Here is a 9,411-nt window from a genome sequence, read left to right as displayed (position 1 = left end):
TCCACAACAGCAGGATACACCTTTTTCTCAAGTGCTCATGGATCATTCTCAAAGATAGACCATATGCTGGGTCACAAAGCAAGTCTTAACAAATTTTAAAAGACTGAAATCATACACAACACGTTCGCGGATCATAAAGGAATGAAGTTGGAAATCAATAATAGGCGGAGTGCCCGAAAATTCACAAATATGTGGAGGCTCAACAACACACTCCTAAACAACGACTGGGTCAAAGAAGAAATTGCTAGAGAAATTAGCAAATACCTCGAGGCGAATGAAAATGAAAACACAACATATCAAAACTTGTGGGATGCAGCAAAGGCAGTGCTAAGAGGGAAATTTATTGCCCAAAATGCCTATAACAGAAAAGAAGAAAAGGCAAAAATTCAGGAATTAACTATCCATTTGGAAAAACTGGAGAAAGAACAGCAAACTAATCCCAAAGCAAGCAAAAGGAAAGAAATAACAATGATTAGAGCAGAAATAAATGAAATTGAAAACATGAAAACAATAGAGAAAATCAATAAGGCCAGAAGTTGGTTCTATGAGAAAAACAATAAGATTGATGGGCCCTTAGCAAGATTGACAAGAAGAAGAAGAGAGAGGATGCAAATAAATAAGATCAGAAATGGAAGAGGAGACATAACTACTGACCTCACAGAAATAAAGGAGGTAATAACAGGATGCTATGAACAACTTTATGCTAATAAATACAAAAATTTAGAGGAAATGGACGGGTTCCTGGAAAGACATGAACAACCAACTTTGACTCTAGAAGAAATAGATGACCTCAACAAACCAATCACAAGTAAAGAAATTGAATCAGTCTTTCAAAAGCTTCCTAAAAAGAAAAGTCCAGGACCAGATGGCTTCACATCTGAATTCTATCAAACATTTCAGAAAGAATTAGTACCAACTCTCCTCAAACTCCTCAAAAAAATCAAAGCGGAGGGAAAACTACCTAATTCATTCTATGAAGCCAACATCACCCTCATACCAAAACCAGGCAAAGATATTACAAAAAAAGAAAACTACCGGCCAATCTCTCTAATGAATATAGATGCAAAAATCCTCAATAAAATTCTAGCAAATTGTATCCAACAACACATTAAAAGAATTATACATCATGACCAAGTAGAATTCATTCCAGGTATGCAAGGATGTTTCAACATAAGAAAATCGATTAATGTAATACACCATATCAACAAATCAAAGCAGAAAAATCACAGGATCATCTCAATTGATGCAGAGAAGGCATTTGACAAGATTCAACATCCTTTCCTGTTGAAAACACTTCAAAAGATAGGAATACAAGGGAACTTCCTTAAAATGATAGAGGGAATATATGAAAAACCCACAGCTAATATCATCCTCAATGGGGAAAAATTGAAAACTTTCCCCCTAAGATCAGGAACAAGACAAGGATGTCCACTATTACCACTATTATTCAACATTGTGTTGGAGGTTCTAGCCAGAGCAATTAGACAAGAAAAAGAAATACAAGGCATCAAAATTGGAAAGGAAGAAGTAAAACTATCACTGTTTGCAGACAATATGATATTATACGTCAAAAACCTGGAAAAATCCACAACAAAACTACTAGAGCTAATAAATGAGTACAGCAAAGTAGCAGGTTACAAGATCAACATTCAAAAATCTGTAGCATTTCTATACACTAGCAATGAACAAGCGGAGGGGGAAATCAAGAAACGAATCCCATTTACAATTGCAACTAAAAGAATAAAATACCTAGGAATAAATTTAACTAAAGAGACAAAAAACCTATATAAAGAAAACTACAAAAAACTGCTAAAAGAAATCACAGAAGACCTAAATAGATGGAAGGGCATACCATGTTCATGGATTGGAAGACTAAATATAGTTAAGATGTCAATCTTACCTAAATTGATTTACAGATTCAATGCAATACCAATCAAAATCCCAACAACTTATTTTTCAGAAATAGAAAAACCAATAAGCAAATTTATCTGGAAGGGCAGGGTGCCCCGAATTGTTAAAAACATCTTGGGGAAAAAAAAAACGAAGCTGGAGGTCTCGCGCTGCCTGACTTTAAGGCATATTATGAAGCCACAGTGGTCAAAACAGCATGGTATTGGCATAAAGGTAGATATATCGACCAATGGAATTGAATAGAGTGCTCAGATATAGACCCTCTCATCTATGGACATTTGATCTTTGATAAGGCAGTCAAGCCAACTCACCTGGGACAGAACAGTCTCTTCAACAAATGGTGCCTAGAGAACTGGATATCCATATGCAAAAGAATGAAAGAAGACCCGTATCTCACACCCTACACAAAAGTTAACTCAAAATGGATTGAAGATCTAAACATTAGGTCTAAGACAATAAAACAGTTAGAGGAAAATGTAGGGAGATATCTTATGAATCTTACAATTGGAGGCAGTTTTATGGACCTTAAACCTAAAGCAAGAGCACTGAAGAAGGAAATAAATAAATGGGAACTCCTCAAAATTAAACACTTTTGTGCATCAAAGAACTTCATCAAAAAAGTAGAAAGACAGCCTACACAATAGAAATCAATATTTGGAAACGACATATCAGATAAAGGTCTAGTATCCAGAATTTATAATGAGATTGTTCAACTCAACAACAAAAACACAGCCAATCCAATTACAAAATGGGAAAAAGACTTGAATAGACATCTCTCAGAGGAGGAAATACAAATGGCCAAAATGCACATGAAGAGATGCTCAATGTCCCTGGCCATTCGAGAAATGCAAATCAAAACCACAATGAGATATCATCTCACACCCACCAGAATGGCCATTATCAACAAAACAGAAAATGACAAGTGCTGGAGAGGATGCGGTGAAAGAGGCACACTTATCCACTGTTGGTGGGAATGTCAAATGGTGCAACCACTGTGGAAGGCAGTTTGGCGGTTCCTCAAAAAGCTGAATATAGAATTGCCATACGACCCAGCAATACCATTGCTGGGAATCTACTCAAAGGAATTAAGGGCAAAAACTCAAACAGACATTTTCACACCAATGTTTATAGCAGCGTTATTTACAATTGCAAAGAGATGGAAACAGCCAAAATGTCCATCAACAGACGAGTGGCTAAACAAACTGTGGTATATACATACGATGGAATATTATGCAGCTTTAAGGCAGGATAAACTTATGAAGCATGTATGGACATGGATGGACCTAGAGAACCTTATGCTGAGTGAGTCTAGCCAAAAACTAAAAGACAAATACTGTGTGTTCCCAATGATGTGAATCGACACTCGAGAATAAACTTGGAATATGTCATTGGTAACAGAGTTCAGCAGGAGTTAGAAGCAGGGTAAGATAATGGGTAATTGGAGCTGATGGGATACAGACTGTGCAATAGGACTAGATACAAAAACTCAAAAATGGACAGCACAATAATACCTAATTGTAAAGTAATCATGTTAAAACACTGAATGAAGCTGCATCCGAGCTATAGGTTTTTGTTTTGTTTTGTTTTGTTCTTACTATTATTACTTTTATTTTTTCTCTATATTAACATTCTATATCTTTTTCGGTTATATTGCTAGTTCTTCTAAACCGATGCAAATGTACTAAGAAACGATGATCATGCATCTATGTGATGATGTTAAGAATTACTGATTGCATATGTACAATGGTATGATTTCTAAAAAAAAAAATGGACAGCACAGTACTACCTAATTGTAATGTAATTATGTTAAAACACTAAATGAAACTGCATCTGAGCTATAGTTGTTTTTTTTCTTATATATTTTTTTATTTTTTATTTTTATTTTTATTTTTTCTCTATATTATCATTTTACTTCTTTTTCTGTTGTCTTGCTATTTCTTTTTCTAAATCGATGCATACGTACTAAGAAATGATGATCATACATCTATATGATGATATTAAGAATTACTGATTGCATATGTAGAATGGAATGATTTCTAAATGTTGTGTTAGTTAATTTTTTTTAATTAATAAAAAAAAGGCAAGACATTATGGCTCAGTTAAGGGAATGAATTAAAACTACAGAAGAGACATATTTTGGACAACTAATCAAAGTTGTTCAAACAAATATCCTAAGTCAATTCAAGGACCTGAAGGCAAGTAAGGAGAGAAATAAAATAAATATAGATGTACAGCTAAAGGATATTAAGACAATGTGTGAGTGTAAAGAAGAATTCAAAAGTTTTAAAAAACATAATAGATATTATAGGAATAAAAAGCACAATGATGAAGATGAAAAACACACAAGACTGCTACCGAGATTTGATGAGTTCTCGTGAGGTGTTGGCCTCTTCCTAGTCCAGTGCTGAACAAGAAAAAGGCCATGTTCAGTTTGAGCGCAAAGATTGTGAAGCCAATGGCGGAAAGCCAGATGAATTCAAGTCTGGTGTTTCTCAGGCTCTTCTTGAGCTGGAGATGAACTCAGATCTAAAGGCTCGGTTAAGGGAGCTGAATATAATAGCAGCCAAAGAAATCGAAGTTGGTGGTGGTTGGAAAGCTATTATAATCTTTGTTCCTGTTCCTCAACTGAAGTCTTTCCAGAAAATCCAAGTCCAGCTAGTACGTGAATTGGAGAAAAAGTTCAGTGGAAAACACGTTGTGTTTATTGCTCAGAGGAGAATTTTGGCTAAGCCAACTCAAAAAAGCCATGCAAAAAATAAACAGAAGTGTCCCAAGAGCTGTACTCTGACAGCTGTGCAGGATACAATCCTCAAAGACTTGGCATTCCCAAGTGAAATTATGGGCAAGAGAATCCGTGTAAACCTGGATGGCAGCCGGTTAATAAAGGTTCATTTGAACAAAACACAGCAGGATAATATAGAACACAAGGTTGAAACTTTTTCTGGTGTGTATAAGAAGCTCAGTGGCAAGGGTGTTAATTTTGAATTTCCAGAGTTTCAGCTGTAAGACAAAATGACTAAATAAAGTATCATTTTCAAAAGAAAACACACTAGAGCAATAAAACAACAGGTTTGAACAGGAAAGATACAAATCAGCAAACTAGAAGACAGGTCAATGGAAAACACACAGTGAGAAGGACAGAGAAGATCTAACTCTTATGAAAGACATAAATATGCATGTCCAAGAAACACAACATATTCCAAACAGAATAAATCCTAATCAACCTACTCTGAAACACATACTAATAAGAATGTCAAATGCCAAAGTTAAAGAGAAAATTCTGAAAGCAGAATAAAAAGCAATTCATCAAATACAATGGCTCTTCAATAGGAATAAAGTACCAGTTTCTCATCAGAAACCATAGAGGTGTGAAGGCAGAATATGTATTTTTAAGGTGCTGAAAGAGAAAACTGCCAACAGAAATTCTTTATCCAGCACAACAGTCCTTCAAAAATGAGGAGCTTAAAACATTCACAGATAAATAGAAACTGAGAGTATACAAAAACAATAGACCTGCCCTACAAGAATTGCAAAAGTGAGTGCTACATATTGAAAGGAGAAGATAAGAAAGAACAGCCTGTAGCTGTGTAAAGAAGAGAAGACCTTCAGAAATGGTAACAAAATGGGTAAATGCAAAACCCAATAATACTGTATTCTGAAATATTGTATCAATTCAATTGAATAAGATATAGTTATATTTCCAAATAAAGGAATTGCAAATTATGAACAGGTAAGATGGGACAAAAAAAATAAAGAGGGGAAATGGAAACATATAGTAGTACAGAACATGTATGCTATTCAAGTTAAGTTGGTATCTATTCAAATTAATAGGTTATAGACTAAAGTTATGTAATACAAACTTCATAGCAACAAGAAAAATGTATTTTAAATTATATACAGAAATGAGGGGTGCACAGGTAGTTCAGTGGTAGAATTCTCACCAGTCATGCAGGAGACCTGGGTTCAATTTCTGGCCCAAGGACTTGCCCTCAAAGCACAAATAAATAAACAAACAAAAGACCAATCAAACAAAAGTTGAACAAATGTTGCTGCAATAATGGGGTACTTGCATGAAAAACAACGAAATGTGATCCCCGCCATACAGCATACAAAAAAATACCGAAGTGGAAATGAACAAGTCATCAATCAGATACATCATGAAGCATTAACCATACAGAAAAGGATACTGAAATAAAGGAAAAGAAAGACAAAAAGATGTAAGAGATATAAGAAACAAAGGAAACATGGGTGAAGTAAGTACTTCCCTTACAGAAATAACATTAAATACTAACAGATTAAACTCCCTAACTAAAAGATGTGGATAAGAGTGGGCCATGGTGACTCAGCAGGCAGAGGTCTCACCTGCCATACTGGAGACCTGGGTTCAATTCCCACTGCCTGCCCATGTAAAAAAAAAAACACAACAATGTGGATTGGCAGAATGGATTTAAAAGCATGATCCAACACTATGTTGTTAATAAGAGTCTCATCTTAGACTCAAAGATACAAATAAGTTGAAAGCAAAAGGATAGGAAAAAATAATACATGCAAATAGTAACCAAACTAGAACTGGGACAGTTACACTTTAAGTCAAAATATGCAACAAAATAGACTTTAAGTACAAAGACGTTAAAGAGAAAAAGATGGACACTATATATTAATAAAAGGGTCAATCCAAGAAAAAGAAATAAAAATCATAAATCTTTTTGCACTTAACGACAGTGCCCAAAATTACATCAGGCAAACACTGGAAAAATGAAAGGGAGAAATAAGACACCTCTACCATAATTGTCAGTGACTTGGATACACCACTTTCTTCAATAAGTAGAATATCTGGACAGAAAATCAATAGGGAAAGAGAGAACGGGAACTAGGCCTAACAGACATATAGAGTACATTGCACCCCAAAAGAGCAGGATACATTATCTTCTCAAGTGCACATGGATTGTTCTCCAGGATAGGCTACTTGGTACCAGTCCACACACTATGGCTCCTTTATCACATGGGCCTTCTTGGATTCTCAGTTCAGTTATCAGCATGCTATTGAAGAATCTGTTGTTTTATTTACAATTTCATAAATCTGCCGAAGTGTCTCTCTCACTGAAGGCATGCAGATTGACTCCTAAACTGATGAAAATTTGCAAAGAGAAGGATTTTTCTCCTGAAGCATTGAAAAACTCAACTATCACCTTTGAGCACATGTTTGAAGAAGTGCAAATTGTAATTAAAAATTCATATCTGATCAACGTCCTAATGTAGGAGCCTAAGAAGTCAGTTGTAACAGATAAATATAAACTATTCAGTTTCACTAGCAGCATTCGCTTGGGGAATAATCTGTAGTTGCTCATGGACAGAGTGAATGAAATGAGCCAGGATATAGTTAAAAATACCACATGCATGAAGAACACTAGCTGTATTAGCTAGGGTTCTCTAAAGAAACAGAATCAGCAGGAGATATACATAGATGTAAATTTTTTTTATAAAAGTTTCTTACATAACCATGGGAATGTAGAGTTCAGGGTCTGCAGGGTAGGCCACAATTTGGCAACTCTGATGAAGGTCTGGATGAACTCCACAAGAAACGCTCGCTGTCTGAAGCAGAGTGACTGTCTCCTCTGAATCCTCCTCAAAAACCTTTCTCTGATTAGATTAAGTATCACTCATTGAAGAATACACTGCCTTTATCTGTGTATTCTTGGATGCATCCAACGTGAACATAATTTATGTCCATGAAATGTCTTCAAAGCAACAGACAGGCCAGCGCTTGCCCGACCAGACAACCGGTCACCACCAACTGGTCAAGTTGACACATGAACCTGATCATGATGGTTCACCTATTGTGAACTATACACATCACTTTAAACCACACTTAATCTTTAAATATAAAGCAATAACAGATACATTTTTTCCTCACCTGACACTACTCAATTGTCCTGTGTATAATTGGAAATGTATTAAAGCTCCCCAGAATAGGGGACAAGGCCTTGGGTAATATTGACTCTTAAATTTGCTATCTTACAACTTAAATACTATAACATGAACAAAAGAGCATTATAGTTCTTGTTCCTGTAACTGATCACGTGGTCATAGTGCATCTTTATCATTACCTTCTTCAACTTCACCAAGCTGTGGTTCTTTGCCTGGTGGGGTGTTCTAGTTTGCTTGCTGCTGGAATGCAATATACCAGAAACAGAATGGCTTTTAACAAGGGGAATTTAATAAGTTGCAAGTTTACAGTTCTAAGGCCGAGAAAATGTCCCAATTAAAACAAGTCTATAGAAATGTCTAATCAAAGGCATCCAGGGAAAGATACCTTGGTTCAAGAAGGCCGATGAAGTTCAGGCTCTCTCTCTCAAGTGAGATGGCACATGGCGAACACAGTCAGGGCTTCTCTCTTGGCTGGAAGGGCACATGCCGAATACGATGTCATCTGCTAGCTTTGTCTCCTGGCTTCCTGTTTCATGAAGCTCCCCGGGAGGCATTTTCCTTCTTCATCTCCAAAGGTCGCTGGCTGGTGGACTCTCTGCTTCGTGGTGCTGCAGCATTCTCTGCTCTCTCTGAGTCTCTCATTCTCCAAAATGTTTCCTCTTTTATAGGACTTCAGAAACTAATCAAGACCCACTCAGATGGGTGGAGACATGTCATCCCCTAATCCAGTTTAACAACCATTCTTAACTAAATCACATCAACTAGGGAGATGATCTCATTACAGTTTCAAATATACAGTACTGAGTAGGGATTATTCTACTTTTACGAAATGGGATTTATAGTAAAACATGACTTTCTTAGGGGGCATATATCCTTTCAAACCAGCACATGGAGTGACCCAAACCTTCATTCCTGACGTTTGAGAGCCACTGGTAGTCTTGCCTGGATTGGGTTCCTGCAGTTTTCCACTGATTTTAATCACAGAGCATAATAGTACTAAAAAACACCCTAGAGGATCTCCTACATTCCAGGAAAACTCTTTTTTACTTCCATTGTGTAGTTGCAGTCCTATTTCTCCCTGATAGTCAGGATCAATCACCCCAACCAGTAATGTAATCCCCTTCTTGGCTTGTTGATCCAGGGGCATGAGTAACCCAAAGTGACCAGGTGGCAGTCTTAGATTCCAGTTCAATGGAATCATGGTTGTTTCTCCTTGTGGAAGCACTCCCCTATCTGGAACTAAAATCTGTAGGCCAACAGAGCTCAAGTTTGCAGGGATAGGAAGCAAAAATTTTCCTTGTAGATCACTAGGGGTAATAGTGAGTGGTATCACTTCCATTTCCACCCCTTTCTTCCTGGACCTATGGATCCTGGCTATGGGAAAAACAGCACCATACAGTGGATGCTGATTCAGAGCATACACAGCTTCCTGGAGAAAATCACCCCAGCCCTACAAGGTATTGCCACCTAGTTGGCATCATAATTGAGGTTTCAAAGGGCCATTCCACCATTCTATCAATCCAGCTGCCTCTGAATGATGGGGAACATGGTAGGCCAGAGAATTCCATGATC

General features: G+C 36.8%; 2 pseudogenes; both read left to right on the top strand.

Annotated features, from left to right (window-relative positions):
- Positions 1–4,333: 4,333 nt before the first annotated feature.
- Positions 4,334–4,931, top strand: LOC143670631 (small ribosomal subunit protein eS7 pseudogene; annotated as a pseudogene).
- A 1,224-nt stretch (positions 4,932–6,155) lies between these two features.
- LOC143672003 (eukaryotic translation initiation factor 3 subunit H pseudogene) overlaps positions 6,156–9,411 on the top strand; it is a 29,192-nt pseudogene continuing 25,936 nt past the window's right edge.

The sequence above is a fragment of the Tamandua tetradactyla genome, chromosome X (assembly GCF_023851605.1).
Source record: "Tamandua tetradactyla isolate mTamTet1 chromosome X, mTamTet1.pri, whole genome shotgun sequence".
Taxonomy (NCBI): Eukaryota; Metazoa; Chordata; class Mammalia; order Pilosa; family Myrmecophagidae; genus Tamandua; species Tamandua tetradactyla.
Note: the sequence above shows the minus strand (reverse complement) of the source record. Positions and strands in the feature narration are given on the sequence as shown.